The sequence below is a fragment of the Amblyomma mixtum genome, chromosome 10 (genome assembly GCF_055824585.1).
Source record: "Amblyomma mixtum isolate Tamu chromosome 10, ASM5582458v1, whole genome shotgun sequence".
In the NCBI taxonomy this organism is placed as follows: Eukaryota; Metazoa; Arthropoda; class Arachnida; order Ixodida; family Ixodidae; genus Amblyomma; species Amblyomma mixtum.
The window spans coordinates 14,647,525-14,663,018 of NC_143021.1; the positions used below are offsets into that span (position 1 = coordinate 14,647,525).

Genomic DNA, 15,494 nt, shown 5'->3' on the forward strand with positions numbered 1-15,494 from the left:
CGTTTATATATATATATATATATATATATATATATATATATATATATATATTGTGAACGAAACAGGACTGCACAGCTCACAGTTTCAGCAAAGTTCAGCGCACAGCAGAAAACTCACAAGATGGCTGACTCACTCACTGACCGAACCACACGCACTTCGTCTTCGTCGACCGACACACGGACACTTCGGCTTCATCGTCGGCGCGCTACCATGAGCACGCGCCATTCCCCCTCCATCAAAGCGGCGGCCCGACGCCGGGAACGAACACGCAGGGCAATGGTATTTTCGGTATAGAGGGCGGAGGACAGAGAACACGGAGAGCTGTTAAGCAGGTAAAACTGTGGGTTGAGGCTTGTCATAGTAGGGCTTCATGCGCACCACGTGGACAGTCTCGGTCGGATGACGCCGACGTGGTAAGGAGGTCGTGTACCACGGGACAACTTCGTAAGTGACCTCACTAACACGACGGACCACCTCGTACGGACCGAAGTAGCGTGGGAGTGCTTTTCGGAGAGTCTGAGGCGGCGCACAGGTGTCCATACCCACACAGAATCGCCAGGCTCGTACCGAACGTATCGTTGTCGGAGGTTGTAGCGACCAGCGTCGAGTTGTTGTTGATGTCGAATCCGGCACCTTGCGAGTTGGCGGGCTTCTTCAGCCCGCTGGATGAATGTGTCAACGTCAGCATAGGTGCCGATGTCTGCGTCGTTATGACCAGCGGGTAGCATAGCATCCATCTGGTAGTGACACGCCATCCGTAGACCAGCTGGAAAGGTGTAAGGCAGGTAGTCTCCTGTTCTGCCGTGTTGTAGGCGAAGGTTGCATAAGGAAGAACTTCGTCCCACGTGCGATGCTCAACGTCGACATACATAGCAAGCATATCTGCAAGCGTCCGGTTGAGGCGTTCAGTCAAGCCGTTGGTTTGTGGATGATAGGCTGTTGTCTTCCTGTGGCTGGTGTGAGTGAGTTCGAAGAGAGATCGCATTAATGCCGCCGTAAAGGCGGTTCCACGGTCCGTGATGACGACTGGTGGCGCACCGTGACGCAAGACAATGGATGTCATAAAAAAACTGAGCCGCTTCTGCAGTACTAGCGTGGGCAAGCGCCTTTGTCTCGGCGTACCGCGTTAAGTATTCCGTCACCACAACAATCCATTTGTTCCCAGAGAAAGACAATGGGAATGGGCCCAGCAAGTCCATGCTCACTTGTTGGAAAGGCGTTGTAGGCGATGGGATGGGCTGGAGAAGCTCTTCAGGTTTAACTGGTGGTGTCTTTCGTCGCTGGCAGTCACGGCAGGTCCTGACATATGGCTGGACTGATGAGAGCAGCTTTGGCCAGTAATACTTCGCACGAATGTGGGCAAACGTCCGGGTAACATCCAAATGGCCAGCCGATGGCTTGTCGTGGCAGACTTGCAAGATTTCTGGACGGAGTTCGGATGGCACAACCAGAAGAAACGTTTCCGTGTTATGCGCGAAGTTCCTCTTGTAAACGACGTCATCTCGGAGACTGTAGAAACCCAAACCTCGATCGAAAAGCCGCAGAACAGCGACGTTAAAGGTGCATTGAAGAGGTATTTGAACTCGCCTTTTTGCCGCGGGAACTCGATCTACACGTTCTGAGCATTCTTAGAAACTTCGATTCATTGCCCTGTGTGGCTGATTTTCTACGCGGGTTCGATCCCGGCCGCGGCGGTTGAATTTCTTTGGAGGAGAAATTCTAGAAGCCCGTGTACTGTGCGATGTCAGTGCACGCTAAAGAACCCCAGGTGGTCGAAATCTCCGGAGCCCTCCACTACGGCGTCTCTCATAACCTTATTCACTTTGGGACGTTAAACCCCATAAACCGAACCAAATCGAATTAACGTCCGGCTCCCGCCTTTTTTTTTTAATTCTCCCTCGTACGGTGGGCGGAGTCGACCAACGCGTGGAGTGCCTTGCAGCCAGCTCCTTGGAGGCTTTGCTTTCGCTTTATATTGTTTTTTAGGTTTCCGCGAATAAATAGTTTCATTCGCAGATAATATAGCCGCAAAATAAGCCCGCAGAAATAAAAATACGCGCGCACTATTTGCTTTTACGGACTACTACGTATTACTCCGACGATGGCAGAGCGGCAAGCCGCCGCGGGACTGGCTGAAAGGCACTCCACGCGTTGGTCTACTCCGCCCACCGTACGAGGGAGAATTAAAACAAAAAGGCGGGAGCCGGACGTTAATTCGATTTAATTAGGAAAATCAGCCACACAGGGCAATACATCGAAGTTTCTAAGAATGCTCGGAACGTGCAGATTGAGTTCCCGCGGCAAAAAGACGAATTCAAATTCCTCTTCAGTGCACCTTTAAGGCCCTCCAGATGCTCGATGAGCAGACGCAACTCTGAGTCAGCCCGTTGACGTCGGGCCATATCGGACGACGTGACGAGAGCAAAAAACGGCAAGTCGTCCTCCGTGTCGGCCGCAGCAACGTCGGCAGGTGCACGTGACAAACAATCGGCATCATTGTGCTTACGGCCGGACTTCTAGACTACCGTGATGTCGTATTCCTGGAGCCGAGGGCTCCATCTCGCAAGCCGTCCCGAAGGGTCTTTGAGGTTGGCTAGCCAGCATAACGAATGATGTTCGCTTACAGCTCGAAACGGGCGACCATAGAGATATGGTCGGAACTTGCTAATCGCCCACACTACCGCAAGGCATTCCTTTTCTGTGGTAGAGTAGTTTGCCTCTGCTTTCGAGAGAGAGCGGCTGGCGTAAGCTATGACTTTCTCCTTGCCGTGCTGCCATTGAACGAGAATAGCGCCGATGCCAACATTGCTGGCGTCAGTATGAATTTCAGTGGCAGCTCGTTCATCAAAATGGGCGAGTATTGGGACAGTCTGCAGGCGGCTGCGTACCTCGTTGAAGGCAGCTTCCTGATCCTCGTGCCACTCAAAAGAGACATTGTCTCTAAAGTTTTCAACGAAACGTCTGTTGTAGGCACAGAGGCCCAGAAACCTACGAACGGACTTTTTGTCGGTTGGGAGCGGGAACTGTGAAACAGCGGCAGTCTTCTCCGTGTCAGGATGGACTCCGTCAGCGTTTATCACGTGACCAAGAAAACTCAGCTCTTGGAAACTGTAGTGGCACTTTTGTGGCTTTATCGTCAACTGTGCCGAACGGAGTGCCTGTAGCACCATTCGCAGCAGCCGGTTGAGGTGTTCCTCGAAGCTAGGAGCAAAACCGACATCATCAAGGTACACTAGGCATGTCTGCCATTTCAGCCCCGAAAGAACGGTGTCCATTATGCGTTGGAAGGTTGGTGGCGCAGAACAGAGTCCAAAGGGTAGCACTTTGAATTCATAAAGGCCGTCAGGTGTCACGAACGCTGTGTTCTCTCTGTCCCTTTCGTCCACTTCGATCCGCCAGTAACCATTCTTAAGGTCGAGTGAACAAAAATATTTAGCATCACGCAGTCGATCCAAGGCGTCATCGATACGTGGAAGGGGGTAAACGTCACGTTTCGTGACACAATTTAACTTCCGATAATCGACGCAGAATCGCAAGGTGTTATCTTTTAAAGCGAAAGCTTTACTACTTGCACTTTCAGCCTTTGCCGTGGCGCGGCGGTGCCACCATTGACCTTTAGTTGACCTCTGTGTGACGTCATGTGTGACATCACGCCGAAGAGAAGGGCGACCGACTCGCGCCGTCGCAAGCCGCGGCGGTGCCACCACCGGCGCCTAACGCCTGCTCTCTCCGCTAGGAGCGCGATTGTGGCGTTACGCTGAAGAGATTAGGCTCGATTCACGTCGCTAGAAAGCAGTAGCTGTGCCAAGCACCAGCGGCTTAACATTGCTTCGCGATCTCGCGCCGTCCGTGTGCGACGGCGGTGCACATGAACGGCGGCCTGATTGGACTAGATTGTACTGGATTGAATTGGATTAGAATAGATTAGATTACATTAGATTACATTGGATTGGATTGGATTGCATTGGATTGGGTTGGATTTTATTGTATAACCGATGCATCACCACAAGTCTAACCACAAGCAGCACCACCAGCTACACTACCAGCTGAACCATGGCGTAGGTACGGATATTGCTTTCGCAATTACCGGGCTTAACCAAGCTAAGCCACAGCGAATTTTTTCTTCACCAATTCCATAGGCGAAACCCAGGGGCTTGTGGACGGCTGGACTACGTCGTCTGCAAGCATTTCTTGCACTTGGGATCGTATAGCCTCCCGTTCCATCGGCGACGCTCTGTACGGGTGTTGGGATATGGGGCTTGTCTCCTCGTTGACGATGATGCAGTGTTCGGCTACCGGGGTGCGCCCTACCTTTGATGTCGTGGCGAAGCACTCTGCGAAGTCGTGAAGGAGCTCTAACAAGCGCTGCTTCTGACCCACCGACAAGCCGGGATTAATGTCTGCGGTAGACAGAACGGCTGCTGCATCGCGTCCATCCGGGGACGGTAACTCCAGAGCACATATTTCAGCGGGGTCAATGAAGTCCGTAACGTATGCGACGGCCGTTCCTTTCCCAATGGGCTGGAACTTGGTTCCGAAGTTGGTGAGCAAGAGTGTCGCAGAGCGATCCCGTAAGCGAACAAGCCCTCTTGCAGCGCAGATTCCATTCTCAAGTAGAAGGCTGGCATTTCTCTCTGTCATAACGTCTCGATCACCGGGCGAGTCACTTTGCAGGGGAACCATCATGCTGCACCGCGGAGGCACCGTCACGTAATCAGCAGCAATACGCAGGGCGGGCATCCTGGAGTCGTCTGGGTCGGCTCTTTCAATTGCTTGCGTGGGCGAAAACGTCACGCGCGGGTCTTTTAACCTAATAACGGCGCCGTTAGCTTGTAAAAAATCCAGGCCGGGAATGACATCGCGCGAACAGTGAGGTAGGAGAACAAAGTCACAAATGTAAACAAATCCGTCGATTGTAACTCTCCGCGTACACCGGCCAACAGGGGTGATTAGGTGCCCACTAGCTGTGCGAATCTGAGGCTCAGTCCACGCGGTTAAAACTTTCCTGAGTTCCTTTGCTAGCTCGTTGCTCATAACCGAATAGTCCGCTCCCGTATCAACCAATGCCGTAACTGCTAAATCGTCGATATCGACCGGTAAGTCCGAAGCTGCACATCCTTTGTGATCGCCACGTGTCCTCGTTTGATAGCCGTAGTCTGGTCGTGAACGCGATGGAGGATGTTCGGCTGTTCGCTCGTCAGCGGCCTTACCTCCGCAGGCCGCTGGGTCTAGTTTCCCCGGCGAGTACTCGGTGAGTGGCTAAAACCGCTTGTCGAAGGACGTGGACTCGGCGAACGATAGCGGGTAGAAGTGGGTGGGCGGTAGTCAGGTCGAGGGAAACAAGTGTTATCCCGGCACGTTGACAGGTGGTCCTCAATTTCGCGGTACCGTTCGCCATTGAGCGGACAGGGGACTCGCGGATAAAATCCAGGAATTCCAGCTCGGCGATAAGGGCACCACCATAGGATATGGCCAGCCTCACCGCAGTGGTAACAAAGGGGCCGCTGGTCAGGTGCCCGCCACACGTCCGTCTTCCGCAGCCTCGCTTCGGCCAACACAGGGACAGGCGGGGGCCGCGGCTGGAAAGCAGATGGGCTTGCGCTCCCAGGGGTGAGGTCGCAGTCCTGCCGGAGTACCGACGCGTACGGCTGCCGTTGGGTCGTCGGTGTAAGGGTGTAAGGAGATAGCGCCACCCAGCTGCGTTCGTGAGGAGAAGAAGACAAAGCACGAGGAGCGCGTGCGGAGAGAGAGAGAGAGAGAAAACTTTATTTACAAAGGAATTCGGGGCACGCCCCAGGGTCCCCGCACGACCCCACTGCACTCAAGTGTTTATGTTCCTGAGGTCCATAACACTGGCAGCACGGCCGGTGGCGATGGTCTGCACGGCCGGGTCCTCCGAATGCAGCAGGGTCTCCCAGTCCTCCCAGGTCTTGAGGTTCTCTAGGTCCCGCGGGGGAGGGTCCGCCGGGCAGAGGGAAAGGATGTGGAGGGAAGAAGCGAAGGGTTCTGGGCATAGGGCGCAAGCAGGAGTGGGGAAGGAGGGATGATAGTGGGTTAGGGTAAGGGGCGAAGGGAGAGTATGTGTTTGTAATCTGCGCCAGAGTGTTGCGTGTCTGTTATCTAGGGAGGGGTGGGGCGGGGGGTAGAGCTGGCGAGAGGCTCTGTATGCCTGGGTCAGCTCACTGAGTGAGTGCATGCGATCCTTCGTGAATCCGGGGTACGCCGGGACAGGTCGAAGAGGATTGCGTGGCAGAGAAGAGAAGAGCGCGGTGGGCGACGGACGTGGACGAGTTCTGCTGGCTCCCCGAGTTTCGGGCTTGGGCCTTAGCCGCAGACGTCCGGGCCACCAGACCTGGACATCCATCGTCAAGAGCCTCAACCACCAGGCCCAGGCGCCACTCTTCTGCGTCCATCCGTCAGCTGCTCCACACAGGCCGCCTCTGGTGCCTACGTGGCCTTTCCGGGATACCAGACCTGGGAACCGTGCTGGGAGCCCACAGACGCCGACGCTGCGGTAGCGTTGCATCAACATTGGAACGCCCAGAGACTCCCTGACTGCCCGACACCCAGCCAGTCCTCCCCGCTCGTTGCTCGAATAAGAGACAAGTAGTGTGACTTTCCTCTTTGACTTTCTTTTTCCTGAATTTTTGTAAGCACTTTGTTCTGTTCCCCCGTGTGTTTTTCCCGTGCGTTGTTGCCTTGCTCTCTTGTTCCTTTCCATTTTTCACTCTCATATTGAAATTGGTATCCTTTCCTATAAAGCCGCCTCGTTTATTGTTTGTACCTTTGTGTTTGTTTAAAATAAGACCTGCAATCTCACAGATCCTCACAAATTTGGCGGCCACTACGACAGGACGAGGTCGGTTTTTATTTCTTTGCCTGTTGTGTTAATTTAGGAACAGTATGAGCGCGTCAGAGTTGGTTGCCTTAGGCGAGCGCATGGGCTTGTGCGGCGCGGAGTTGCGAGCGTGGGTGGAGGACGAGCTTCGTAAGGCACGGGAAGAGAGAGCCGCTGAGCGTGAAGCTGCGAAGCAGGAGTACCTGGGTTCGAACCCGACCGCGGCGGCCGCGTTTCGATGAAGGCGAAACGCAAGAGGCGCCCGTGTGCTGTGCGATGTCAGTGCACGTTAAAGATCCCCAGGTGGTCGAAATTATTCCGGAGACCTCCACTACGGCACCTCTTTCTCTCTTTCTTCTTTCACTCCTATCTTCCTCCCTTCCCATATGGCGCGGTTCAGGTGTCCGCCGATATATGTGAGACAGATACTGCGCCATTTCCTTTCCTCAAAAAAAAACAATTTACAATTTACAATTTTACAAATTGGAGTTAGAGGCACGGAATTTGGAGACGGGGGGTGAAGCTGCGAAGCAGAAATTGGATTTAGAGGCACGGAATTTAGAGACGGAGCGAGAGGCTGCGAAGGAACGCTTGGAGTTAGAGGCGCGGAACTTGCAGCTACAAATAAGGCTCATGGAGGGTGGCGCAAATCCTCCGAGTGACCGTGGAGAGCGTAGCGTCTCATCGACCAGCTCCATTAACCCGCACAGCCTCATACCACAGTTCAATGAAGCGCGGGATGACCTCGATGCCTACTTAAAGAGGTTTGAGCATGTGGCCACGGGGCAGGGTTGGCCAAAAGAAAAGTGGGCAACGGCGTTGAGCTTGTGCCTTGGCGGCGAGGCACTTAGGGTCTTCGGTCGGCTCTCGCCTGAGGATTCCGTGGATTATGACAAAGCGAAGCTTGCCTTGCTTCAGAGGTTTAGGTTCACCGCGGAAGGGTACCGAGAGAAGTTTCGCAGAGCAAGCCCCAGGATGGAGAAACGGCCCCGCAATATGCTGCCAGGTTGTTTAGTTTCTTTGACCGTTGGGTCGAGATGCGGGGAGAAGGCCGCACTTTTGAGGTGGTTCGCGAGATGGTCGTGAGCGAGCAATTTCTGAACAACTGTCATTCTCGTTTAGCCCTTTTCTTACGTGAGCGGGAGGGCAAGACAGTTTCCAAGCTGGCGGAGGCTGCCGATCATTTTCTCGAAGCACAGCGGCAAAATAACTTGTTGTTCATTAAAGAGGAGGGTGAGCACACGATAGTTAAAGCCAAGGACGAGGTTTCACGTTCACAATCCCGCCTTCGATATTTTCTTTGCGAGAAGACTGGGCACAAGGCGTCGGATTGTCGGACAAAGCCGAAGCAATTGTATTGCCCCTGGTGCGGCGAGGTAGGACATGATGCCCAGTCATGCAAAGCTAAGAGACCAGGAGATCGTGAGGAGTCCGCCTGTTGCATGACACCTCGATATTCACATCCCGATAACCCTGCAGAGGTAACGCGCGTAGAGGGCCAGTTGGGGGAGATGGTCTGTCCTTCCAACCCGGTGGAAACTGCTATGCCCGTGGCGCACGGTGAGGTGTTCGGCCAGCCTGGTTCGGTATTACGGGATACGGGCAGCACCGGCATTGTTGTGCGTGAGTCCCTTGTACCGGCAGCGGCGCTTACAGGGAAACAGGCTACATTATTCTTGGCCAATGGGACCCGTGTAGAAGTTCCGGAAGCGGAGGTGGTGATTTCCTCACCATACTTTTCGGGTAAGGCCATCGCGCGGTGCTTGTCTACACCCCTGTACGACATCATAATAGGCAATGTCACTTGCGCTAAACCTCCATTCTCGGTCGACCCGCCAGTTCTCACTGATTAGGCAGTTTCCCTTGCCATTACGGGTGCGGTCGATGTTCCTTCTCTTACGGTGACAGCAAAGGTTTCAGAGAGTAGCAAAAGCCTCACTCTTAACACACTCCGCTTGTCACGGCCGGAGTTTCGCCTCAAACAGGAAGAAGACCCGACCTTAGAGGTGTGTCGCAAGAAGTTGGGGCAAATATTTCGTGGCAAGGGACAAACCACCCACTCTTTTGATACAGATGACGGTGTTCTTTTCCGAACATACCATGTGTGTCCCGGCCGAGTCGTTGAGCAAGCGGTGGTACCGCAGGGCTTACGCACGCAAGTCCTTAAGTTGGCGCATAAGGGTGCATTATCCGGCCATCAAGGAATACGGAAAACAATAGCAAGGGTTCTCAGTGAGTTTTACTGGCCCGGTGTACTGGCTGACATTAAGAGTTATGTCAGATCGTGTGATATGTGTCAACGGACTGTGTCGAAGGCAAGGGAGAACAGAATGAATAACATCGTAGGACGGGAACATGTAAAATCATAGTGGAGACCGAGGTAGGTTTGTAGAAAACGGAAGTACTAGCTGAAAGAGTTCTCGCGACGGTGAAGTGGTTAGATGTGAACAATGGAATACAGAAGAATGGAGCCCACACCTGTTCTTGTTGGAATTGTTTTTGTTTGTTCATGTTTGTTTTTGAGTGTCGACTATCTACTTTTGATGCCTTCCGTGTTTCTTCGCCCTCTATGGACGCTTTACGTTGATATTTCATATACTCTCTGTGCTGTGTGTACGAATGTCTGTGGACGCTTCGAGCATTGACGACCATCGTATTGTGTGGCGTGTAGTGTGCGCGCTGTGGTGCGGTGTTCTGTGTTGCGATCGTCGAACGCGTCTGGTGTCGCTCTCCTGAAGTTGAATTCTTTCCCTTGGAAAAAACTTCCGAAGAGGGGGCCTTCTGTAAGGAGATAGCGTCACCCAGCGGCGTTCGTGAGGAGAAGACAAAGCACGAGGAGCGCGTGCGGAGGGGTACGCCGGGACAGGTCGAAGAGGATTACGTGGCAGAGAAGAGAAGAGCGCGGTGGGCGACGGACGTGGACGAGTTCTGCTGGCTCCCCGAGTTCCCGGCTTGGGCCTTAGCCGCAGACGTCCGGGCCATCAGACCTGGACATCCATCGTCGAGAGCCTCAACCACCAGGCCCAGGCGCCACTCTTCTCCGTCCATCCGTCAGCTGCTCCACACAGGCCGCCTCTGGTGCCTACGTGGCCTTTCCGGGATACCAGACCTGGGAACCGTGCTGGGAGCCCACAGACGCCGACGCTGCGGTAGCGTTGCATCAGCATTGGAACGCCCAGAGACTCCCTGACTGCCCGACACCCAGCCAGTCCTCCCCGCTCGTTGCTCGAATAAGAGACAAGTAGTGTGACTTTCCTCTTTGACTTTCTTTTTCCTGAATTTTTCGTAAGCACTTTGTTCTGTTCCCCCGTGTGTTTTTCCCGTGCGTTGTTGCCTTGCTCTCTTGTTCCTTTCCTTTTTTCACTCTCATATTGAAATTGGTATCCTTTCCTATAAAAGCCGCCTCGTTTATTGTTTGTACCTTTGTGTTTGTTTAAAATAAGACCTGCAATCTCACAGATCCTCACAAAGGGCAGCAGGGGCGACAGGTTCAGGGACCTCCTGCTGCACATCCTCTCGGATAATTTGTGCTAACGAAGGACACTGCGACTGGGCAGAAAATACAGCTCTTCTTTGACGATAGACCGAACCAGCTTCCTCAGGGTGTCAGCGGAGTCGCTGGAGGCTGGCGCAAAGTCGGCAGTAGATACAGTGTTCACGGCGCGATTGTAATAGAGGGCGCATTGTTGCAGTGTCTTTTCGACGGTAGTGGCCTCCGATAGAAATTCCGAAGTGGTGTTAGGCGGGTTTCGCGCAAGCCCAGTGAACAGCTCTTCTTTTATCCCACGCATCAGGTGGCGCACTTTCTTGTCCTGGGCCATGTTTGGATCAGCCCTTCTGAACAGTCCTTTCATATCCTCATAATACATTGCGACGCTCTCATTGGGTCGGTGGTTCCTTGACTGCAGCGCCGACTCAGGTTGTTCCCGACGGTCGGTGTTGACGTAAGTCGCCAGCAACTGGCTCCGGAACCGTTCCCAAGAAGGAAACGTTGTCTCGTGGTTCTCGTACCACGTCCGCGCCGAGTCGTCAATAGCGAAGTAAACATTGTGGAGCTTCCGCTCTGCATCCCAGCCGTTGTACCTGTCAACGCGCTCGAAATGGTCAAGCCAGTCCTCCGCGTCCTCAAACACTTCGCCATGGAAGGTCGGCGCCGTTCACGGCTGGAGGACCAGGAAATGAGCAGCTGAGTTTCCGTTGTCAGCTATAGCTGCCGCGTCTCTGTTGGTAGCCATAGCTGCCACGTCAGTCCTGTGCGTCGCGGCTGGAGCCCTGGTCTTAGGGGATAACAGGCCGAACTCAGGTGACTGACCTTGGAGTCGGCGGCTTCCACTACGATGAATCGAAGTCAAATCCGTGCTCATAGACAGCCTTCGGGACACGTAGAAGTTGGAAAGTACCCAGCACCTCCACCAAAAATGTAACGAAGACAGGACTGGCACAGCTCACAGTTTCAGCAAAGTTCAGCGCACAGCAGAGAACACACAAGATGGCTGACTCACTCGCTGACCGAACCACACACACACTTCGTCTTCGTCGACCGACACGTACACCTCGGCTTCATCGTCGGCGCGCTACCATGAGCACGCGCCAATATATAATATATATATATATATATATATATATATATATATATATATATATATATATATATATATATGACGTTCTATGTCCCACCTGCGGTAACTCAGGACGTTCCACGTCCGCCGCTTATGAACTTGGGTGGCGCTGATGAACACTCTCAAGGTTAGGTTACTTGTAAACATAAATACCCCCGAAGGCAGAAGAATTGACAGCCGTCGCCGTAGCTCAGAGGTAGAGCACCGGACGCGTAATTCGGAGGTCGTGGGTTCGGATCCCACCGGCTGCATGTGGTTGTTTTTTCTTCTGCTTTTCCAATCAATTAGCTTTAAGCGATAACATATTCAGTAATATTTTAAATTGATCAACACCACAAAATAAATAAATAAATTTGAAAAAAATCCCCTGTGCCCCTTGGTTTCTGTGGCTGTTGGCTTCTTTCATATGTATAACGAGCCCCTCATCCCCTTCTATTGTTTGCTTAACTGCTTAGCGAGGGCCTCGGTTCTGGCAGCCTTGACGCCATAGGAGGCATAAGAGGGTTCTCACGCAGCTTCCACCCTCTCCGTTCGATGACGTTCTATGTCACACCTGCGGTAACTCAGGACATTCCACGTCCGCCGCTTATGAACTTGGGTGGCGCTGATGAACACTCTCAAGGTTAGGTTACTTGTAAACATAAATACCCCCGAAGGCAGAAGAATTGACAGCCGTCGCCGTAGCTCAGAGGTAGAGCACCGGACGCGTAATTCGGAGGTCGTGGATTCGGATCCCACCGACGGCATGTGGTTGTTTTTTCTTCTGCTTTTCCAATCAATTAGCTTTAAGCGATAACATATTCAGTAATATTCTAAATTGATCAACACCACAAAATAAATAAATAAATTTTAAAAAAATCCCCTGTGCCCCTTGGTTTCTGTGGCTGTTGGCTTCTTTCATATATATATATATATATATATATATATATATATATATATATATATATATATATATATATATATATATATATATATATATATATATTGTGACGCCCATAAAAGGCAATACCCATTCTGCGTGGTCGGCGCTGCTAGATAAGCCGAAGATGAGGAGAACAAAGTTGGTGGCGTCTCGTGCTCGGCAAGCGGACCCAGCTGGTTTTTCGTTCCCCCGTCCCAGTCTTAATAAACCACTGGGCGTAACATCTTGGTGGAGGTGCCGGGTAATCAGGTTCCTCCGAAGACGGATCCCCAGATCCACATTCGCCGCAGTCGTCGCATTGTTGGTCTGCCGCCTTCTGTGCCAATGATGTCCCTGGACGGCGACGCTTCGAGGTCTGTGCCCAGCAGTTCGTGGCAGCATTACCGGGAGCCACGGTCATTCGCGGGTTCATCTAGCGACGACGTCGATGAATGGCTCACCCACTACCTACGGGTGAGTCGCTACAACAAGTGGAACTCCTCCGCCCGGCTCGCGAACGTCGTGTTTTCACTAACCGACACAGCCCTAACATGGTTTGACAACCACGAGGATTCCCTCACGACTTGGGACCGCTTTGTAGAGGAGCTGAAGAAGTGTTTCGGTGATTCAGTCGTAAAGAAGCGGGCTGAACAAACACTTGCGCAAAGGGCTCAGCTCCCCGGTGAAACATGCACGAAGTATATTGAGGAAATCGTGAAGCTATGCAAGGTCGTCTCTCCTGCCATGACAGAGGAAGACAAAGTGGCCATTTGCTCAAAGGATTCGCCGAAGACGTCTACAATTTTTTGATCGGAAAAGAAAGTCTCGAGTCCGTGTCTGACGTCATCAAGCACTGCCGGACGTTCGAGACGTTGAAAATGCGTCGCATCACACCGAAATTTGGACGTTTGGCCGGGGTGACGACGGTGGCAGCTGTAGACACACCATCGTCATGTGATCTGGCTTCCACAATCCGCCAGATCGTTCGCGAAGAGTTAACCAGGTCATTGGAACTCACTCGAAATTCATCAGAGCTCCCTCCTGTGTATCTCACGCGTCCTACTCCGCCATCCGACGTTAACACAGCGGACTTTGATGATCACCGGGTACCCCTAGGGCTGCGGCCGAACAACACACCGCGATTGCCCCCGGAGCAACGGTCCGGCTTTTACCAGCCTGTGCCGGCCACATACGACGACAACTTTCGGCCCAGTCCTTCGTATGGTGACTACTTGCCGGCGCAGCCTGCTCCCGTTCCCTCTCTTGTGTGTTACCGCTGTGGTCAACCCGGACACATCTCCCGATTTTGTCCCCGCCGACAACCATCCCGTTACGGCTCCTCGACCTATCCTCGGCGTCCGGATTACCAACGCGGTCCTTCTCGATACCCGTCCTGCCCGCCTGATTCCGGCAATCCATGGCCTGCACAAATGCGGAATAATTCGCCGGCATCTGATAGAAGTGTGACGCCGCCTCCAGCCTTCCGTACACGTCGATCTTTATCACCCCGACGCCGCTCCTCCTCGCCTCCGCCGGAAAACTAGCCGCCGCGACCGATGGGGGTGAGGTCGCTGGAAGTCTGCCGTCGGAAGTGATACCCCTGCCTGTAGTTATGTTAAAGAACAAAGTACATGTGCTAGTGGATGGTGTACCTGTGATGGCTTTAGTGGATACCGGTGCTACTGTTTCGGTTATGAGTGCTGCGTTTAAGTGCCTCCTAGGAAGAAAAGTTTTGTTTCGATGGGACAAAAATGTCCAGTTTTGTGGCGTGAGTGGTGAACCGTTGCCAGCAGTTGGAGTGTGTAGTGTTAAGGTTTCTTTGGGTGGTGAAGTCTTCAGCACGCAAATGGTGGTGCTCAGCTGGTCGACGCACGACGTTATTCTTGGCCTAGACTTTTTGCAAATGTGTGGCGCTAAAGTCGACTGTCACACAGGTGAGCTCAACGTCGGCAAATGTTCCACCACTGATCTTCTAGAAGGCTCGTGCAGGGGAGAGAGAGTGTTTTGTGTTGCCCGAGATACTGTCCTGCCTCCTTCTTCGGCTGTGTGCGTACCGGTTTCCTGCCCCGATACCACTCTCGACGTGTTTGATGCGGCTGTGGAACCGAACCACTTGAACTGCATGAAGAAGAACATCTTGGTTCCTCATGCCATGGTTTCCGTCATCAACGGAAGAACTGAACTGTGGACAGTGAACAGTTCGACGGAATCTGTTGTTCTGCCTGAAGGCCTGAAGCTTGCGTCATGCAGCCAATACACGCCGGTATCCGTTGCCTTGGTTACCGACGCCTTGGGCGCAGCAGCACCAGAGTTTTACGACGAGTCGCAGTTGCTCCGAATGATCGACAACTCGCTTTCCACGCATGAGCGCCGTGCACTGTTGACCATCCTCCAGCGATACTCCACTGTGTTTGACTTTTTGCAGCCCGGCGGCCCATCTTCCATCCCCTCGTCTCGAACCCTGCACAGGGTTGACGCTGGTACGTCACATCCGATCCGCCAAAAGCCCTACCGAGTGTCACCGTCTGAACGCAAGGTAATCAATGACCAAGTGCAGGAGATGCTAACCAAAGGCGTTATACAAGAGTTCTCAAGTCCCTGGGCTGCTCCAGTAATTCTTGTTCGGAAGAAAGATGGATCATGGCGTTTTTGCGTGGATTACCGTCGTCTGAATGCCGTCACGAGAAAAAATGTATACCCCCTGCCTCGAATCGACGATGCCATCGACTGTCTTTTTTCAGCGTCCTACTTCTCTTCTATTGATCTTCGGTCGGGGTATTGGCAAATCCCCATGCATCCCGCAGACAAAGAAAAAACAGCTTTTATTACGCCTGATGGCCTTTATGAGTTTAATGTGATGCCATTTGGCCTTTGCAATGCGCCCGCCTCCTTCGAGAGATTTATGGACACTATACTCCGCGGTTTGAAATGGGAAATCTGCATGTGCTACCTCGACGACGTTGTCATTTTCGGAAAGACGTTCAGTGAGCACAACGACCGTTTAGCTCTCGTCCTCGACTGTATGCGCCAAGCTGGCCTTGTGCTTAACTCTAAAAAGTGCCACTTTGGTGCGCGTCAAGCGTTAGTGCTTGGACACCTCGTTGATAAAGACGGCGTCAGGCCTGATCCAGCCTTT

General features: G+C 52.8%; 1 pseudogene; it reads left to right on the top strand.

The window, feature by feature from the left end:
- Window positions 1-12,694: 12,694 nt before the first annotated feature.
- On the top strand, window positions 12,695-13,902 carry LOC149325182 (uncharacterized; annotated as a pseudogene).
- Window positions 13,903-15,494: the final 1,592 nt, after the last annotated feature.